The sequence below is a fragment of the Polyodon spathula genome, chromosome 15, assembly GCF_017654505.1.
Source record: "Polyodon spathula isolate WHYD16114869_AA chromosome 15, ASM1765450v1, whole genome shotgun sequence".
NCBI lineage: Eukaryota > Metazoa > Chordata > Actinopteri > Acipenseriformes > Polyodontidae > Polyodon > Polyodon spathula.
In genome coordinates, this window is record NC_054548.1 from 36,676,826 (window position 1) to 36,698,385 (window position 21,560).

Genomic DNA, 21,560 nt, shown 5'->3' on the forward strand with positions numbered 1-21,560 from the left:
TGCAAGGTAAAGTATCGTGGCCCAGTAAGTCAATACATTGAAGTGGATTTATCGTGTTTACCTGATCACGGGACCAGAAAGACACTTCACTATTAGAGGTTAGAGGTCCTTAGGGGTTAAAAGTTTGGCCTTTTAATTTAGAACGTTGATATTTTTTAATAGGTAATACATGTTTCGTAATTATAAAGGCTCAAAGTCAGAAGAGGGCATAACTCAAATCCAAGATGGCCATCTGTAGAAAAAGAAGTTGAATTTGGTGAGAAATTGTACATGATTTAAAATTTTGATGTCAGATGTATTTGTTAGGTAAAAACCAAATGTAATCTATTTTGAAATCTAAAATTGTTTGACCACCACTAAAAAGCAACACAGAGAATAATGGTGTGACATTATGCAGATACTTAAGAGGGAAAACAGGAGGGGAGGATGTAAAATTGTGTGACCCAGTGGCTGGTGTAATACCAGGAAGCATTCAGGATTTTAAAATGACTCAAAACAGTGCAGCTTTAGTTTAACAGCCATGAGGGCAAAACACAGAAAAATGCAACAAAAAAAGGAAGAATCGAATAAACCAAAGACAATACACATAACTTGCCAACACTATCCTATTCTAGTATTTTATATATTCACTTTGAGACACACTGCTGTCGGTGTGCTTCTTTCTTCTATCTTAACCCACCTTAGGACAAAACTAACAGAACAATAGTAATTGTTTACTCAATTTATTTAGGGCCATAGCACAGACCATTAGAAATAAAGGAATTTATAGGGTAAAAGAAATATACTATGAATGGTCTCTTTCTCAAATACAAGGGCAACTAGCTTGGAATGTAGGGTTGCTAGGCAGAGGGGCCTCTCCTGGATAGGAGATAGGGTTGCTAAGGGCTTCTCTTTTTATGTAGGGGCTATGGCAAGTAGGGGGTTGTAGTGTTATAATGTCAACTCAGCACAGTTGGAAGACGGAAAAGAGCTGTCGTCACCAATTGTGTGGTGCTAGCAGCCATTGGGAAGTATTAACCTATTATCTGTTACTCTGTATTAGGGCTAGTTTATATACCAGGGTTCTTCAATTGTCCTTTATTACAAAAGCTAAAATTGCAGATACGCAAGGATTGCAAGGTTTCCGCTATCTGTACAGGGCATTTGTATCCCCTAACAAACATTTTTTTAGACACACCATAACTGGGCAGCAGGTGATTGGACAGGAAAGTGAAAGAAGTAGTTTTTGTATTTATTCAACTTAAATACTTTAGTAATGTACTTTACCTTAGGTATTACATCAATTTATATCAATGTATATAATTGATTAACCTATTAAGTTTGACCTGTTGTCAGAGCAAAATAAAAATAAAGAAAATCTTGCAAAACAATAGATGCTTGACTCCTGTTTATTATAGAAGGGACTGGGAAATTGAGAGGTGCTGCTGTATGTTTTTAAACGAGAAACAGTTAGACTTTATTATAGAAATAAATGAAAAACTTAGAAGTGCATATGTCTGTATTTTCTTTATGATAAACTTAGTATTTTAAGAAAAAGAATTGCAAAAATGCGGCCACCAGTAAGTGTTCAAGCATAGTAAATTAGCGGAAAAAATCAAGCCTCTCAAAGATCGTTTATTTGGGCTTAAAAATACTTGTTTGGGAGCAGTGAAGCTGCATCCACACTGGACAGGAGCGATGCAAGCGAATTAAAAGTCACTGCAGTCAAATGGAGTATCCACACCATCCGCACCGAGCGACGTCACTTTGAGAACATTTCACGTTGCTAAAAGAGAACCTGTTTCTATTTTTTTTCGTCACGCGACTGGAATGAAACTGACCAATCAGAAGCAAGGTTAACACCCTTGAAACTCGTCACGTCTGAAAACATGTTAATCATTTTATGTAGTCCCAGTAGCTGTGGCTTGCAGGTGGTGTATTTAGCAGCACTGAGACATTTTCTTTCCGATTATGCAAGCTACATAAAAATAGATTTATTAATAAGCAAAAATAAACCTGACCATAGGTGCAGTCTACATATCCAGCCTTTAAATGAATAATGTGCACTTTTGCTGGCATTTAAAAATGACCCAAAAAAGGTCTCACATTCAAACAACTTGAACATGTGACCGCTTTTTTTTTTTTTTAGTTTGCTTGCTTTTATGATAAAAAACATTTTGTTCACTAAATTGTTCTGTGGCATAAATCTGTGATAAGAAGAATGTCTTTACATATGCATAAAGTGAACATATGCATAAAGAGATTCACCAAACAAAAATATTATCGAGGTCCTACTATTCTATATGTTGTAAAACAAAACCAGCAACACGTTTGTATTGTATATGACACATCTCAACATTACCAAGCTTATAGTTTTGAAGATTATGAGCCATATCTGTTCACTGGACTGTTTTAAAAGGAAAAACTAAATAAAAGTCTTGCGTCTTGCCATGGCACACAGCCTTGTTCTGTGTATAATTATTCATAAGTAAATTAAGACAGAGACTGCTCAAACACTCATCGATGTGTCACAGTCTTCAATCTCGTTTACCATAAATTAGAAAAATAGATTTGCAGAACGGCAGTAATACAAGGTATATGGTAACCTGCCATAATAACACTAATAATAATGATAGTAATAATAATAATAATAATAATAATAATAATAATAATAATAATAATAATAATAATAATAATAATTGCACTTTAAAATACTTGTTGATAAAGAGGATCAATGAAGGAATTTGTAAAGAAACACAATTGAGATTGCAGTAAGTTGTATATATAAATGTATAACAAAAAAATAATTTTGTTGACAATATCAGTTCAACTATATTACTACTGTCCAGATGTCTGCTGCATACTGTTGGCTTGCTCTCACCTTTGCAAAGTGGGTGAGCGAGATGCAAGCATTCTGCATAGGGAAAGCCTAATCCATTTTTACAGAGGCCAGGTCAAAGGTTATGCACTGTACCAATCCTGCCTTCTGCCAAAGACAATCTTGGCATTCCATGTCAACCAGTCTGTGGAATTGGAAGCTTCCTTCCACCTCCTTTCCAGTCTGACAGGCAGCTGTAGCTCCATATGCTCTGCCTAGTGCTGGCCCTGGCATACTACACTGGCAGGATGCAAATTTGGAGGCAGTCTGAACAGATAGAAGACACAGTCAGGACTGCCTATGAGCTGGCCAACTTGCCCCCCCCCCCCCAGAAAGCTCACTGCCCATTCCTCCAGGGACATGGCAACTTTGTGGTCTTTATTCTAGGGTGCATCTGTCAAGGACATTTGCAATGCGGCGGTGTGGGCTACACACCATAACCTTACTAGGTTCTATGGACTTAGCTGATGGATCTTCAAAACACTGGTTTTAGAATTAGGAGTGTTAAGGGTGGCTTTCGAGTCATCCTTTACAACATAGGTATAGAGGCAAGTTTCTCCCTCAATTTTTTAGCCCTATCTACTTGTTACAGGGGTTCCTAATGGTAACGTAAAAGGCAGTCTCGGGTTATCACAACCCTGGTTCCCTGAAATATAAATCTAACCATTAACCTTCAAGGTCGCTGCATCCAGGATTGCAGCAGGCTTGAAGGAAAATGACCCTGAGGTCTGTGAGTACTGTTATTTGATGCCTTTGTGGAGGGGGGGGGATATGACTGCGTCACAGGCTCGGCTGAGCAGCATTGGTATAGAATATTCAAGTTTTGGGTCTTTAGGAGATAAACACCCATGAGGTATGGTTACATTTCTATTTCAGATAACCAAGGTTATGTTAATAACCTAAGGTTAGTCTATATGCTTCTGCATAACTCTGCTTTCTAAATTTATGTTAGATAAATTATGGTAAAGTTTTGCTCAAACTTATTATAAACCCTTACTATCAAACAATACACTGCATATTTTACAAATTTATATTAATTAAGCATGGTCTAGACATGGTTGTACAATCATGGAATGGACATAGGATCCCATTTTAGCTCCCAGTGTCTAACACAATAAAAACACTTGTTTTCACATTGTAAATGCATTTTAATTTCATACAAAACTATATTTATTCAACAAATAAAAAGTTGTGAAAACATCAGACTTTTCTTTCTCCCATTTCATCTTGACATCCTAAAATAATTTGTTGTCCAATTAATTTGCCTCTGTTATCAACTCACTTTTAACTTTTTTCCAGGTAAAGGGATATCAAATTCATTAAATGGGTGTGCAAAGACAATTACAGAGGACCAGCATAAAGTAATATCCTCACTGATCAGGATGTCAATTTGCTACAGACCCTTTTCCTTCAGATGAAACCAAAGCAAATGCAGAAAGAAAAAGTGTTGCCCATATTCCAGAAATCTCTGTTTTATTAGAGAGTGCTATTATTCACCATTATTGGCCCTTTCACATGGCCTTGGAACATTTAATCAATGTAACATGTAGGAATGTCCAGTAAAGATTGTGAATGCTTCAAAACAGCATCAAAATAAACATTATTTTGCCTCAGCCACAGTTATTTATGAATGTTCAACACTGAATTAAATAAACATTTCACTTTCTTGACTAATGCTGGATGTTTTTTTTTTTTTTTTATTGGAAAACAGGCAATACTGGAACAACCAACAATTATAATAATGTAGAAATAAACTGTAAATCAAGTACAGAATAATATGTAACAACTTAAAAAATTACAAAATATTCTCTCAAGGCTGACTGCAACTGAACACGCAGCCTTTATCAATACATTCAACAATATCTTAATTTATAATCCACAGTTCATAATATAAAAAACGCACATGTTTCATGCAGTATGCAGAATAGAAATTGTGGTAGTCAATGAAGTAACTATTATTATTTATTTTTTTACAAAACTACAAATAGTATATATTCCAACACATTAATGAGGTACTTCAACAGGTTATCTGAACCAGGACCAGTTTTACTCTTTTTATTTAGCAACATATCACTACATTCCAAACTGTAAAAGAAAATCCTCAGTTAACTTTAATGCAGGTACTAAAGGGTTAACTGTACCGTAACTGGTTGTATTTTGATTAATAAAACCTGAAGTCCAGCCCATATTAAGCAGGCCCAATTTAACGTGGAATGACCAGAAACAAAAGGACTATTGAAGACTATCACATCACTCTACTATTATGAGCGATTTAAGCACCGACAGTGCACCATATAGACCCTTGACCTCATGTGTTATTCCTGCTATCCTCTGCCTGACATTTGAGGTCACTTTTCCACAAAGACCTTGCAGCCAATCAGGATTTTGTAGCACACTGAAAACACCGGTGCAACCTGCAAGTGAAATAACACATTTCATTGAGTTGGTTAAAGGAACCAAATGAAATGTCTGCAACTTCTTTTAAAACTTAAACAACATGTTTAATATTGGTACTATCATGAAACTGCTGTGGCTTCTAGTAATGCTAAATATGAGTAGTGATGCACTCTGCATAAAACTAACTAGCTAAACATGAAATGAGTTTCATGTATTTGCACAACTCTGAAAATATTAAGGATGACACAGAATAAAAACTTGCGAAAAGATTAATGCCAATTGCTGATGTGTCAGAGTAGAAAATAAAAGGTTGTAAGACAAACAAAACACAGGACACGGCACTTTAGCCAAAACAAAGAGATAAACAAAACATACTAACACTAAACAGACAAACAAACAAGTGGACGAACAAACAAACACGGTGAGTTAAAGTAATTGACTTTATTTTTGGACTTTTCTCCTCTCCACACCCGTTCTGCACTCACCGAACACACAACACTGAGTGAGTGAAAACATGCTACTTTTATGTAGCTGTACTGAGACTCGATTGCTAATCAATCATTCAAGGAGTCTCGGTACAACTGCACGTGAATTAAGTGTAATTCCCCATGCTCACATATTACATTTTACCTGCACGTGAAGTGTTATGCAATCCTCATGCCTAAATACAAATATACCTTTTAAACACTCGTTTGCATAATCCATATTATATCCTGTGTATTTTATACATAAACATAAACATAAACACCAACATTAACACACTACATACAAAATAAAGCACCGAAATACACACAGGGGCGGGGCAACATTGCCACAGATGGACACAAATTGTACTGGTGGTCTTTAGCTGGCTTAAGCTATAAGTCATAAACCTTTGCAGCAAGCTAAACAGGTAAATGTATCCTAACCCGAGTAGATTGAGAGGCTGTCATTATAAGGGTTGTTTGGCAGGTGGCAAGCTGTGTCAGTTCTTTGATGGAGGATGCAACACATTGTAGATCTCAAGCTGCCAATACCACCTCATCAATCTTTTCTATTAAATCCCGTAGGCCTGTAGTGTCAACATCATCTTTGCGGCTACATAGAGAGAGAGAGAAAGAGAGAGGGAGAGAGAGAGAGAGACTAAAGGTGAAATCAAAGTTGACATATTTTTAGCATATAATGCCATTGTTCTGTATTATATTTTTGCTGTATTTCTTTTGCTAATACAGGTCATTTACACCTACATACTAAACCCTCACATTTGAAGTGACTGTTTTAGAACTATTTGGCTTCATACAATGTTGCAAAATAAAACAAAATTATACAAAATAAAAACATAAACAAAAATATATACTTGTGTTATACACTGGTGCTGACTTTATTTACCCATATCAATCAACATATGTATGTTTTAGTTAATAAGCCTATCAAGACAGGTCACCATACAAACATACCAGGTTCTTATTTTCTTGTTGGAAGGTGGAAACTCCTGCAAATCTAATTCTAATACAACACACTAATTGTTTCCAGTACATTAAACCTTTAGGGAAAAAACACACATTTAATATCAACAAAGGGTTAGCAAAGTCACATTTACTGGGTATTGTGTTTGTAACAAAAAACCCTGCTTAAAAAAACAAAACAAAACATACTGCATTTATGTACTATATGTTAATTGAGTGAACAGTTTTTATTTTCTTGAAATATCTGAATGCAAATGTCAAAGGAAAACATTTTATTATCATGGGATGGTGGAAGTGGAGGCTTTACGGAAGAATTTGTCCTGGAGGTGGGCTGAAAACTGACCACCTTCTGGCGCCTCCTCTCAACTATATTTATATTTTCTGTATCCTATGCTTGATTTTACTCCTAAAGGTAACCATATGTATGTGTTTTTGCTATAATTGCTCTTACTTGAAATCATTCCTATCCATTTACTCTACTTACCACTTGCTCTTAATGAAATTTACCATTTTAAGCAAATATTTTTACTATAAATTTAACTGCTCTTAGTTGAAATCACTCTCAAACATAATATATATTTCCTCTTATTTGATTTTGCTCTTAACCTTATTTTGCCCTTTTTAAAAGTTTGCCATAGTAAAAGCATAGCAAAGCATAGTGAAAGCATGGTAAAGCACAGGGAAGCAATGTAAAGAACAGTGAGGTATGGTAAAGCATATTAATAAACATGGTAAACCAGGGTAAATTATGGTTAATACAAGGTATTGCCATGGAAAAAGCATTGTACAAGTCCTAAAATACAGTGCAACAATACCATGGTGAACTTGTATACGGTTTGACTTAATTGTATTTTATAACTGGTCATACCTGTAATGTGATATTTTGTAACAACTGTAAGTCCCCTGCCTAAGGGTGTCTGCTAAAAAATAAATAAATTAATAATAATAATAATAATAATAATAATAATAATAATAATAATAATAATAATAATACAGACTATCCTGGGTTAATTTTCTGGTTCTGCTTTAATATACTTATAAATGGTCAGAATGCTGAGTATTCCTTATACAATATATATTACATTTATAGGGACGTCACTGGATAGCGGAATTAGAGATTTTAGAAAATGGAGATGAACATAGCTGATACAAGACATGCTAATAGGTGATTTAAAAGATTACCTCTTGTCCCCTCTGAATCAAATATTTCATTCCCTTGTATATCTGTAAGAACAAGTGGCTCTTCACTGCTATGGGCTTCTTTCACCTTTGTTGCTATTCCCATCACTGTCGCCTCAAACTCCATAAAGCGAATCACCACCATTCTGCTGGGCTTCAGCTTTCCACCCACTGACTCAGCAATCACTGGATTGATCTACCATTTAAAAAAAAAAAAAAAAAAAAACACTTTTAATGAAGTATTTGCTGCCCTTGCATTTTAAGTCACTATGCAGACCTTTCACTACAATGTATTATCTCATAATGGTAAATGATTGCAGCATAGGACATGAAATACAAAACACATACATAAATAAATAATTAAATAAATAATTAAAGAAAAGCCTTTCTAATAAATAATAGAGTACAATTATTGATAATATACCATAAAAACAACACAAATAATACACAATAGAGGTCTGTTGTGTGAAATTTAATTACTTTAAATTTAAAAGGAAATTGATGTGGAAGTAAATAAGACAATTACTTCACAGAGTAATTTTAAAAGGTCATTTATTATTTCACACACACACACACACATGCAGTTACATACACAGATGATATACTGCGAATAACGATATCCCTAACGGGACACAACCCAACAAGGTTACATACAAAGATTATATTAATCACAGATCAATACAATCCATGAGACACAACTGAACTAATTCTTACCCTTCCAAGCAGATCGGGAGAGCCCTTCGACCCTGGTAAGAGAAAGCAGCTGTCTCCAAGAAATTACCGAGCAAGACTGCGCGCTAATCCTCACGGCTGACTCTCATCAGAGCAGGGGAGAACCCCATCCTTTATAACTTACCAAGTTAGGCTTTTGCATGCGAGAGAGTAATTGGCCAGATCACTCCCTCGAGGCTCGGCCCTCTGAATAAACCATTCCTTTCCCTAGAACATTCTAACAAAAACAAGTTATATAAACGTGACAAAAACAAGTTATATAAGATACAGGGTTATTATAGGGCAAGGGCACAGATGAACTCGAACGCATTTCTAGAACTTTCTAGAACACACTTTTTTTATTACAAGGTCGATTTAGAAACAGGTGCAACCCTTAACCCTAACATTTTGTTAAAGGAAACACAAGTTTCATTGTACATTATCAGATGTGAGGTGGCCATGCTAAAATATTTTTTACAAACAGTAAATACTGTTTTTTTTTTGTAAAAAGCATCTCTTTTTTCTATGGTTTTTGTTATCTGTTTTGAACAGGCTGAGTTTCAGACTATTTCACTTTGTTTTAAGGAAAGCCTAGTGTGTTCATTCATTTCATGTATGACATGTACCTGTAACCCTTACAGTTAAAGAGTTATAGCCACACATCTTACAACAGTAGAAAACAGGTGAGAATAGCTTGGACCCTAAAGAGTGTACCATAACCATATTTTTTATATTATGTTTTAGGGTTGTTTAATCTAAAAACATTGGATTTAAATTAAAAGCATAGTTTTTAACATCCATATCTATGTAACAGTAACCCATTAATAATTAGGGTACACTTATAATTTGCACCAACAGCAGCTTGTGAAAAACTATAGTCCGTAGACAGCATTTTTTTAATTTTTTTATAATGGTACAATAAGAGATATTAAGATAGAAAATCATGTTTTTTTTTTCTTTTTAATTAATTATCCTCAATAAATCTTACGCACCTGGAAAATACATCCATATTTCACCGCTGTCATCAATCAATCTTTATTTTATATAGTGCCTTTCATAGTGGACAGCCATCACAAAGAGCTTGTCATGTCCTCGTCTCTTAAAGTTACCAGTTTATTTCCTTTAAATTATAACAAACTTATCCATTTCTAGCTAAGTGTTCGGAACCGTTTCATTAAAACTATAATAAAACATGCTGAAAAATCAATTTCCGGGGCACTGCTAGCACATAGGAAACAGTATCACTTTAGAATAGTCCTATTGAGGAAATGGAAATCTTTAAACAACACCGACTGTCCAAAGACATATTTTTAGTAATTATAACAAAAAAGCCAAAAAAATGAAAATAAAATTGTAAATTAAATATTGATATTCAGAAAACAACCAAAACTAACTGCAGAGCATGCCATTTAGAGCCCACTGATTGGCAAAGTCATGTCGCCAATGGACTCTGCATGGGTGTGCTCTCAAAGAACCCGGGAACGGACAAGAGCTCTGAACATGGCTCTGCAGTAAAAAAGACCCTCCCTGGCAATCTTTCACTTTCTGGTTTTGTAAATGGACAAAGACAGAAATTAGAAAAAAATAGCTTGTTATTTGTTTTCTAAGATGTGATTGTTATGAACAATATGAGAAATGGGGAAGCAAGCCAAAATCCCTTTTTGTATTTAATTCTTTAAAATCAGAAAATGGAAAACGACTTGTTTTTTTATTTCCCTGCTCAAAAAGCTAAATTGAAAAACATGTTTTCTCATTTTCCAATTGCCGTTTTCAAAAAGGAAAAGCAATGGACTGAATGTTCATGGACCGTAAATCAATGGCTGTCAGTATGGTGTGATTATTATTTCTGGAGATGGCCAAACTGTTACAAGAGAGACAGGTTGAATTTAAACCAGTATGGAAGGCATATTAGCAACCAGTATTGAAAACTAATTAACCAGTTATTTAAACTCATGAGGAGGGTAAATGGGTATATAGATGGGGCTAGTCAAAGTTTAAAGGTAGAGCACATCAAGGTGGCGTCACACTGACATGTTTTTGAGATGCACAAGTCCAAATTTAAATAATCTTATAACTATACCCACCAATGCATTTTTCAACCTTTTTCAGCTGATTGTGTTAATTTACACTTAGCTTTATTCAATATTAGGACTCTATTAGGACTCTATGAAATAAAGCTTCCTTAGTTTTATTGTACATCACAACCTTGATTTTTTATTCTTAACCAAAACCTGGCTCAGTGTTGATATTTTTGTGGTTGAGGCGTCTCCTATTTTTTCTGCAGATTGTACAACTGCAATTGTAAATAAAGTGTTGACGAGTATTCTTCATTCGCACCTGCCCAAATCTTTTCGGTCAGAATCTGCAGATTTCCTATCTGTTAGACACGACAGGATTCTTTTACTTAGAGATTTTAATGACATTCAATCTTATCCAAAGTTTTATAAGAGCTTTTAGATTCTCTTCATTATTGGTTATTAGATTTTCATTTCTCGGGGCTTAGCTGTTCATAATTTGTCAACAGTAGATAATTTTTGCATTGCATTTTTGCCTTTACCCAATAAGAAGGTTGTGCATACTATTAAAACATGCATAATAAATTATTCAACTGCAAGCAGGTTTTCTGAAATAGCGAAACTAGTGATAAGTTCGTTGACAGTGGCAGCCAAAACCAGCTATAAAATGGTGAAATATGGTGTGATACTCTCCACAATAAAACTAAAGTCAATTTAGTTAACCTTTCTTGCATCTTCTGCACACTAGAGAGCGTAATTCGATTACAAACTGGTTTAGCACAGATTATTACTGCAATACAGTCTATCACCAGCAGGTGCCATACACTGAAGCTTGTGAATACCAATAGAACAAAGCTTAAACTGAGTTAGTTATTATTGTACTGTACTGTACGATTGTGGTAACAGCTTGACTATGTTGAAGCCTACAGTATTTGAAGAAGTTAAGCAGCAACAATTGATTCGGCTAAAACATTGTCTAATAGTTTATTTTTAATGTGTGTGCACATCAACAGTAAGCACAGCAAGTAAATAAATATCCGACTTATCATCATTTATTTTCCTAGAAGTAATGAACAGGTTTCTTGTTTACAACGCATTTACCAAGGGTGACAAAAGCTGACAATGTACAGTTAGAGTTACAATACAGGACTACTAGCGAATACAGTAATTATATTGTAGCAGGCATGGCCGACCTGAGACCTGCTGCCCACTGCTGGAAGTTTAGGGACACTGCATTCTGGCAGGCACCTCCCAGAAAAAAGCTGGGAAGGAGATACAGATTATGTAAATAGGTGTAAAGTATTGATGTCATAAATGTTTTGCTGAGAAAAAAATGGTTTAGTTTTACATTGTAAGTAGCTAGTGTTTTACTTCAATTTAGAACCAATTGATGAAGCAATTTTATGTTTCACTGAATTGGTTAGGGCAAATGTATTTTCCCCTACACATTGGAAGCTAACTAGTTCCCAGACAAGTGTGAGAACGAAATGCAAGTTAAAGTAACATCTGGGGGAAGTGATTAATGTCATTGCTTGCTTTCGAATAATGAAGGTGAAACAGAATCAGCAAGTCAACCAGGACATCAAAAAGAAGTGACTTTGTTTAGTAATTAACAGTTTAATTAAAATATTGAATCGGCTCAAAACACGGTCATGTGATCAAAAATAAAAACCTAAAACTTCAAGCCCTAGTTCTTTCTGTTTCGAAATGCTGTATCTGCATCTATCTAGTGCCAAATTGTTCAGCAGTTTTTCTGGCATTTACAAGTTTAATAACTTTAATTCTGTCATCTAGGGATGAGCTGTTTCTCCACATTTTCTCTCTTCCTTTACAAGAGAGTGTTGTTGTTTTATTTATTACGGATAAAAGACCGCTAAAATAGTTGCGCTTAGACAGATGGTCGCTTAACCCTTTGTGGTCCTATGTGGGACCAGGTCCAACATTACAATTTTTCCTTTCCGGTCTGATGTCGTATCCTGTCTGACATCATCAAAAAGGCATCAATCACAGGTCCCTAATTGGTTTTTCTCCAGAAAATGCAGGGAAAAGCTTTCAATGGCCAAGAAAGGCCAAAAAAGAAACCAGAGGCAGAACTGAGCAATACGCATAGTCCCTTCAACAGACACAACACGGACATAAATATACAAAACAGCTGTTTCCGCATCCAGCACTCAAAGAAAATCACAGACATTTGCCAGTGCTTTTTGAGATGTTATAGTAAAAAAATAATGACTTGGATAGCATTATTGAGGAATTTGGTGATCAATCGATCTATTTTATATAGAGCCTTTCATAGTGGACCACCATCACAAAGCGCTTTACAGAATGCAGTAACAAGAAAATCCATAATACTTCAAATACAGAGAAATGCATAATACATGATATACAGTTAGAAAAAATGCATAATAAATTAAATACAGTGGAAAGTACTTAGTACATGACAGTGGCGGTTGGTTAACAGTGTTCGCATGTTCTCCAAAACCCCAGCATTTTTGTAAATGAATTACGCTTCCCATCGTCTGGGTGACATGCGTTTCATTTCCCCCCACTCACGTGCCACTGCAGCTCATCCCATCTGTTTAATAGAGTGAAGACGGGCTGTGTTCGTTCAGAAATGCGAGCACCTAAACCCACTGTGCACATGCGCAGTAGCAACCAGCCGTCAGCCTGGACTGGTTATGATTGGTTTAAAAAGGTCTGGATGGAGCACAGCCTGGTAGTGAACACGGCGATCAGGTGATCAGTGCGCATGTATCAAGATAACCAAGGCTAAATACAAACTGCACAAAACTGTGTCTCTCAGTCTTGCAGTGTTGCTTTGCAAAACGACAGAGCACGTTTAAACTTTTTCCATATTGCTAATCTAATTATTCTAAAAGTATCTAAAGTCGAATTATTCTTGTCTATCTTTGTCTATCTTTATTTGATATTTGATTTCACATTCCACACATATTGTTGTTTTCATAATTTTAATTTGCCTTTATTTTACGCCATTTCTCCCATTTTCTCCCGTTGCTTCTTGGTGCGTTCGGCAGTTTTGTTGTTAATTTACCAAGTACTGACCACTACCTATTTAGGATAATCAGTTATTAAATATAACGTACAGTATATGTGTATTTTATTTTTATAATATTTAATAGATTTTTTAAATCCTGTTGATTCGTGTCAGGTCTTTTTTCTTTATTTTTCTAGATGTTTTTTTTTTTAATTTTTTATATTAGATCATCAGTCTTCTCTGCCACTTCTGCCTGTTTGAGTAAATCGGTCAATAAATAAATATAAACTCCTGTCAATACGAGTCAGGTCTTTTTTCTTTCTTTTTTTTTCTAGACTTTTTAAAATATTAAATCAGTCTTTTCTGCCACTACTAGCTGTTTAAAAAAATTGGTTAATAAATAAATTAATTTTTTTTTTCATTCATTGGCCTTAATTAGGAATTCCATTTAAGGTTTTATTGTTTCCTCTTCTTGAGTTGGATTGGATTAAATTTAAGTCATTAAGTATTTAAATTATACAATTATTATTATTTTTTATTTTTTTATTTTTTTTCCTGAATTTGGATTTAAGTACATTTCATGTTTGTTTTTTTTTTACACACACACACACACACACACACACACACACACACACACACACACACACACACACACACATATATATATATATATATATATATATTGCCATGTTTTAATATTTTAAGAAGACATGAATACAGTAGAATTTCTGTTATCAAATAATTTTGCTACACTGGAGGCAGTGCAGAAACTCCAAATCAAAAGGTTGGGACCCAGCAGACCTCCCATAAAATTAGTGCAGGTGAACAGTGACAGAGGACGAGCATACACTCGAACATTTAACAAGTCCTGGTTTAAGCCAAGGCCATGGGGTTGTGCAAGTGAAAGCCACAATGCACTGTTTTGCTTTCCTTGTCTCCTTTTTGCTAAGGCTCGGGGTGACACTGATACAGCATGGTCAAGAACGTTAGGTTATTACCATTACCTTGATTCCCTGAAAGAGAATGACAACCATTACCGAATGGGAAAGAGGTATCATGTGGGCTCTGTGGCTATCGCCGTGAGGCTGTACTGTCGGTAATCTGGAGCCACCACAGCTTTGGTACAGCTTCCCATTTGGTAATGGTTGTCATTCAATTGAAAGGGAATGTTAGGTTATTACCATAACCCTGGTTCTCTGAAAGAGAATGACAACCATTACCCTTCGAGGTCGTGTCCCCAGCTGACCTCTGATTTCAAAAGAAAATGGTGATATGCTACTGTGGGGAAGTCCCTTTTCAGCAGGAGTTGGGAGGGACTTCCCCCTCACAGCAGGGCCCTGATAGGGCAGCTTTTTTTTTATATATGCTCAGTGATTGACGGTCAAAGAGGGTTCTTTCCCATTTGGTAATGGTTGTCATTCAATTGAAAGGGAACTGAAGTTACAGACCTGCAACATCTGTCCTCCAAATAAAACATTTCTAGAGTTCATAAAACATGTGAAATCCGTCTAGGTATGTTAGATAGAGTGAATATTGCTGTCCAGCTTAGCAGTGCTTACCGAAACACCGCAAAAAAGCACAATGAAGAAGTGTCTAAAAAGCGACACATACTTACACGCATCATTGAGTGCATTATTAAAGTTCTGTGGAGCTTTTGAATTGGCCACATGAGGTCAAGATGAAACATCATCATCATCTAATCCTGGTGTGTTTCTTGGACTGGTAGATTTTGTTTCAAAGATTGACCAGGCCAAAGAAACACACTTGAAGATCGCCACAGTCTTTAAAGGCACTTCAAAGACTGTTCAAAATGAACTTTTAAGCTGCACGTTAGAGGTTTGCAGGGAAAATATTGTGAAAGAACTGAAACAGACTGATTATGTTGCTATTCAAGTGGATGAAACCAGTGACATTACAAATATTTCCCAAAGTGTACTAGTTTTTACATACATTGTTCCCAAAACTGGACACTTTTTGGGTTCACTGAGTTGAAACATGGAAATGCTGAAACTATTTCTACTGCCATTATGCAACAGCTAGATGCCAAATGGTTTTGCCATAGCCTCAAAGTTTCTGAACTTCCTGTACTTGTTCCAAAAGATAATGCTGAAAGTGGATATTTTTTATGGGAAACTTCAGCCAAGAAATATCACATCTGTTGATGCTAATGCAGCAGTCACTCAATTTTTTTAAAGCATTCAGGACATCCGAGCATCTGTTGGAACATTAGAATCCAGCCTCCTTGAGAACCTGCCACCAATGCGAAAAAAAAGAGGCGGCCCAAATACTACTGAATATTGTGATACAGCTGCCTTGAAAATTTGTGATATCATAATCTCTCATGTCAAGGAACGGTTTGCCTTCAGAAAGCACCTTGTTGCTGCAAAATTGCTACAGAGTTACCGTTTTGATGAGTATCAGGTAGCTTTCCCAGACAGTGTACTAGAAGAAACAGTTCAAGCATATCCAGTGCTTGGAAAGACCTTTTTATGCATTGACTTACAAACTGTGTATGAAACGAAAGATTTTAAAAGTGCGGAAAATGGATTAAGTATGCTTGAACTGATGATATATAACAGCTTGGAAAAAACTTTTCCAGAGATTATAAAACTAGTGAAGATAATTATTACCACTACACACTGAAATGGATAAAAACCTTCTAGAGAAACAGTATGAAAACTGAACGATTAAATGCTTTAGCCATGTTATCAATTGAAAAAGACATGATGACTGACATTCCTGACTTTAATAATAAAGTAATTGAAAAGTGTGCCACAATAAGACACAGCAGAGCAAACTTTTTGTATTGCTTCCAGCAAGAAACAGATCCACTAGATAGTGCATCTACCACTGAGGTCGACCCCCTGGACGCCATCCCCACAGACCCCACCCCGTCAGCTACATCTGACGTGTGAACAACTAAAAATTTTGGCCACCAGCTGCCACTGATACATGATAGTAGCAATTAAATAGTACACTAAATACAGTGGAAAGTGCTTAATACATGAAATAGTACATTAACTAGAGTGAGAAGTGAATAATACATGATAGTAACATAATACGTGAAATAGTATCAGCAACACAACAGCTAATAGTAGACATCAGGCTTAAAGAGCATGGAAAGCAAAAGAGAATAGGTGGTTCTTTAGAGCTGAAACAATGAGTGGGGCAGAGCTGGAGATGTAGTACTGACTGTCCTGTTGCTATGCAGTGCCTTTTAAACCTGTTTTACGGTGAATAAAATTACTTTTAAACAGCTTGTGTGAAAATAAATTAGACCTGACGCACAAGACAGGTGCTGAATAAATGGACTGCAAAAGGTTAATACAGTTAAATAAAAGCACAAATATTATTGGGAGGAATTTAAAGTGGTCGCTTAGGCTAGGTGGTCGCTAAATAAAGACGGTTGCATGAGCAGGTTTGACTGTAATTGGAAATCAGAAGTCTCCGTATAACACAATCCTGTTTTCCAGTTGTCTTCCTAGGGTGTCTTGTAAGTGGGGTTATGTTCCCAATAATGGTGCAATGTGTACTGCTCTGAACTCCTAGAAAGTTTTTCCTTTAATATTCTTTAGATTGCTATTTTTCATTCTGAAAAGCTGTTATTTAGGCTTTATTTTGACTTCCTTAGTTTTAGTGTTTGCTTTGGCTTTTTTTAAAGGTCATAAATGGTTGCAATCTTAATTTCTACTAGATACACAGGAGACAAATATTCCATTTCATGTAGTTATTACTAAATTATGAACTATATCTTGCTTGGCAACTAAAAAAAAATAAAAAATACACAACTTGATTTTGACATGTAAACCCTAAATTGAATTCCCTGCCAATTCATTGATTGGATTTGATCAATTCATTTAACATTCTGCACAATCTTGTGAAAATTTCAAGCTACAGATTTAAAAGGAAGAAAATGTGGTAATACTATAATAATTCAAAACTCATGAAGTTACTAAAAACATTGACATGCCCTTATGCTTCAGTAACAAATATTTGCAGCATATTAATTACACAAAATATTAGCTTGGAGTATGATTCTGCAATTCAGAGGTTCAACCACATGTGAATGATCTGAAAATTAAACACATTTGCTTTGAATGGCAATAAAATTACCCATAAGAATTTGATGTGCCAGGCTTGACAATAGAATCAACTATATACATTTCACAATAAGTGACAAGATCATTGATCACAGAATACTTATTTCATCTCATAATCTGCATGTTGTGGTGACTTTCAACATTTTTTTCAATTTCTGTTTTATTTCTGTTCAAAGTATGATTGAACATATGACTGTTCTTTTTTGATACTTTATTGCTTTTGCAGTAACAGTGTGCATTGGCAGCAAACATTAAGTCAAGCATTCATGTCTGACAGTCAGGCATCACTCAGCTATAGGAAGCATAAAAATACATTATCCAAACAACTTTTATGTTTTAATTCACACAGCCTTACAGTATCAAGGGGTTTTCTTTTTTACATAATTGTATTCATTACCTGCACACTTTTTGTGTTTCGATTTGTTCACGTTTCACGGAACTGTTACATTTTAAAATGTAAACAATGGGGTCAAATAATTGGTTTATTTAAAAAAAAAAAAATACATATCAGTATTATTACATTGCATCCTTCCAGTTTTTTACAACATCTTTTATTGCATGTCACCACTACTAAGGATGCATGTTGTGCCTATTAATCTGAAATTAGCACAGTCTTGAATGAATCAAACCAAAATGTAAAGTGAAGTAGAGTAATAGTTTGTATTAAGCTTTTAAAAAGTGCCAGTACCACAAATACTTTTGGGTGTACTTGTGAGTGTACAGGCCTTGTAAAACCTTGGTTTAAATTCCTATATAATCACTTACAAGATGCATACCCAGACATTGAGCATGAAAATAAAACTGATTGTGATCCAACCTGTCAAATTCAAGGCCAATCATTATATATTGATCAATACATTCATGCACTTATGAGTGGCATATGTGGCAAGTTTGCATGCTGATTTGTGCAAGAAAACAGATGCAAAATGTTTGTGCTTTAACATGACTTTGTAAATCCTTTTTTGAAAGGCTGGTTTAGATTTATGGAAACGCTCAAAGAAACTTTCCTCAATGAAAAGTATTACAAATGAACAGGTGAAGTGAGAGATTGACAGCAAAGGAACATGGCCCGGAGGACTAACAATGCGCAGGGGACCAGGACCTGCATGTTGCAGGAGACTGCAAAGCAGATAAAAGATTGAAAAGAAACAAACCCTGGATCTTAGGAATGCCAGGGGGAGTTAAAGGTACTAATGTGTGCAGATTTCTATGACATCTACTGCTCCTTCATCCTGCTCTTGAGACATTGAGGGCCTTTTTTTATCAAACAATTTACACATGCCTAGTGCCTTATGGTTTCAGTAAATTAAGCAGTTGAAAAGCACATAGATGTCATCTTTGTGATAACACCAGTACTGTACAGGCCACTGATTTGAAACAACTTCCTTGACCAGCATTTTTTAAAGGAAGTTTTAACATTTCACATGGAAATTCAAATTGTTGATAAAAAGTATATCTGAACAAATAAATCATATTCATATATAATAAATCATTTTAGTATATTGTAAGGATAGATGCAGTGCAAATAATTCAAATTGCATTGCAGCCTGACAATTATTTGCACTGTGTTCTATGTAAGTTTACTCAGCATGCACAATTATGATAACAAAGTTCTGAATGAGCATATTGGTCTATTTTAGTGGCCGCACTTGCGGCCCAGAGGTGACGGAGTCAGGAGTGCAGAGAGTGGTAGGCGCTGTATGACAGTTGTGGAGCACAAAAATGCAAACAAAAATAATTATGTCAGAGTAAGGGCACTAAAGTCCTCTTGGCACACAGAAAATGAAAGAAAAGTTTTCTGAGGAGTCCTTACGGCTGAGGTCACTCAGCATGAAACAGAGTTGTTTGGAAAAGCCTCATCTAACATCAGTTATGCTAGTATCATTGGAAATTATATGTATTGGCCTGCCCCTTTCAGCATGACATCCAGAAATTTGCCTAGCACTCTGAAAAAGTTGAATTGGACTATCCTTCCAAACATTCCAACGGTGATCTGAAAGCAACCAGAGGCAAAGTAGTACAGAGAACACAGCACTTTCACATGTGCAGGGATAGTGGTCCCTAGATTGATGCTGGGGTCTAGCTCATCCCTCAATTCAGCTATTAGGTCTAGGATGACCTGGCAGCAGAACGCCAGGTGAATACCATTCTTTATATACGTCACATTTTTAGTCGCCACATTATGGAAGTTTTGCACCTGCAAATTACTTTATGCGTACCCTTACATCTACCCCTTACCATTTTATGAATAGCATGAAATATCTATTTTCATAATTTCACTTTATTTTAATTTCCTGCTATTTCATTCAAAAGAAAAAGAATGTGCAACAGAAATTCATTTGCCACTGAAAACCCTTAGAGGGCTGCTTTTATGTAACAAAAGCATGCCTCACTTTATTATGCCACCCAATGTTGCCAACTTAGTGAATTTGACTTTAAGGGGTGACTTGGCGACAATTTTTGTGACGAGTGACTAGCTACAAATCTAACAATTTCCAGGACAGTCATCTGAGAATTTCAGATATAAATCGGCAAAACATTATTCTGTATTACCATAGTCCTTTTAGCATCATAGTCAGTCCTTTTAGAATCATGCTCAGGGTAATTAAAATGAAATCCAATACTGCCCCGCCCCATTTGAATACGCAAAGAAAGTCAATGTGTTTAATAACCACGAACCTGGTTCTAAAAAAAGCAGCAACATGGACTCATCAGTGGTAAAGTTGGTCTCCACCATATCACCTAGACCAATATTATCTTACCGATAAAGTACTTATTTTTTTAAATATATTTACATTACAAAAGTGATACAACCCACTTTATTAAAAAATGACTTGTCATACAATGCCATACAGTTTTACTATACAATTACAAAATAAAAATCTTAGAAAAAAAGTCATAATAAATGTTAGAAATACTGTACCTATATTTAAGTTTGATATTTAAGCCTGTTATTCACTTGCAAGTCTTAACATTCTGGGAGGCAGTGAAGGGACAGCAACAATTAAGTCTTGCTCCACATTAAGTCAGTTCCTAGCCTTTGACGTGATGGCAATCATAGCAGAAAAGGACATCAATATGTTGACCCACATGACAACAGGACATCCAATGCTTGGTTACCAAGGTCTGTGTACTCCTTTTGCACTAAGCACCAGAACTGCGTTACAGCAGAGTCATAAAACTTAATTTGCAGACCACAGCCTGAGGACAGCTCAAGCAGACTTTCTTGTTGACTGGGAGAGAGGTTACAGCTGCTAACACTGGGCAGAACAAATGGGTTTCTTATCCAGTCATACTATTTTGCCTGCTCTTGAATGTTAGGGAATTATGACTGGAACTGAAACAACAGCGACAGATAGTGGAAGAAGTACAGGCGTGGAAAAGTACAGAGCAGTTTCGAAGCAGTTTGAAAGCAGGCTGACAGCTGCAGAAGAAACTAAACTTCAAAAAAAAAAACCTCAACATGGTCTTCAAACCAGTAATCTGTGACACCTGCTTGATGTGGGAAATCCGAGAAAACCCAGCGGAGCTAAACCAAGTGTGCGTAAAGTGCCGCGCAATCCAGGATTTGCATAAACTAGTAAGTATGCTAGAAATGGAGCTGGAAGAAGTGAGACAGCAACATGATCTTGAGGAACTGGCACACCCACAATTCATGGAAGTCTGCATCACCCCTAACAGACTGAAAGCCACCAGGGAGATAGAAGGTCAGAACAGCTGGGTTCAGGTAGGCAGAAGCAGGGAAAAAAAGAAACTTCGTCAAACACAACCACCAGAAATCAAAACAACCAACAGATTTGAGTCACTTCAGAATTTTGATGAGCAGAACCAACAACAAGAGAATGAAAGGAACAACATCCA

General features: G+C 35.8%; 1 long non-coding RNA gene across 1 annotated transcript; it reads right to left on the minus strand.

Annotated features, from left to right (window-relative positions):
* Positions 1–5,999: 5,999 nt before the first annotated feature.
* LOC121328075 lies at positions 6,000–8,632 on the minus strand. Its single transcript, XR_005951638.1, has 3 exons — positions 8,593–8,632; positions 7,882–8,074; positions 6,000–6,331 (listed from the first exon to the last, which is right to left on the minus strand). It is a non-coding gene; the product is annotated as an uncharacterized LOC121328075 (long non-coding RNA).
* Positions 8,633–21,560: the final 12,928 nt, after the last annotated feature.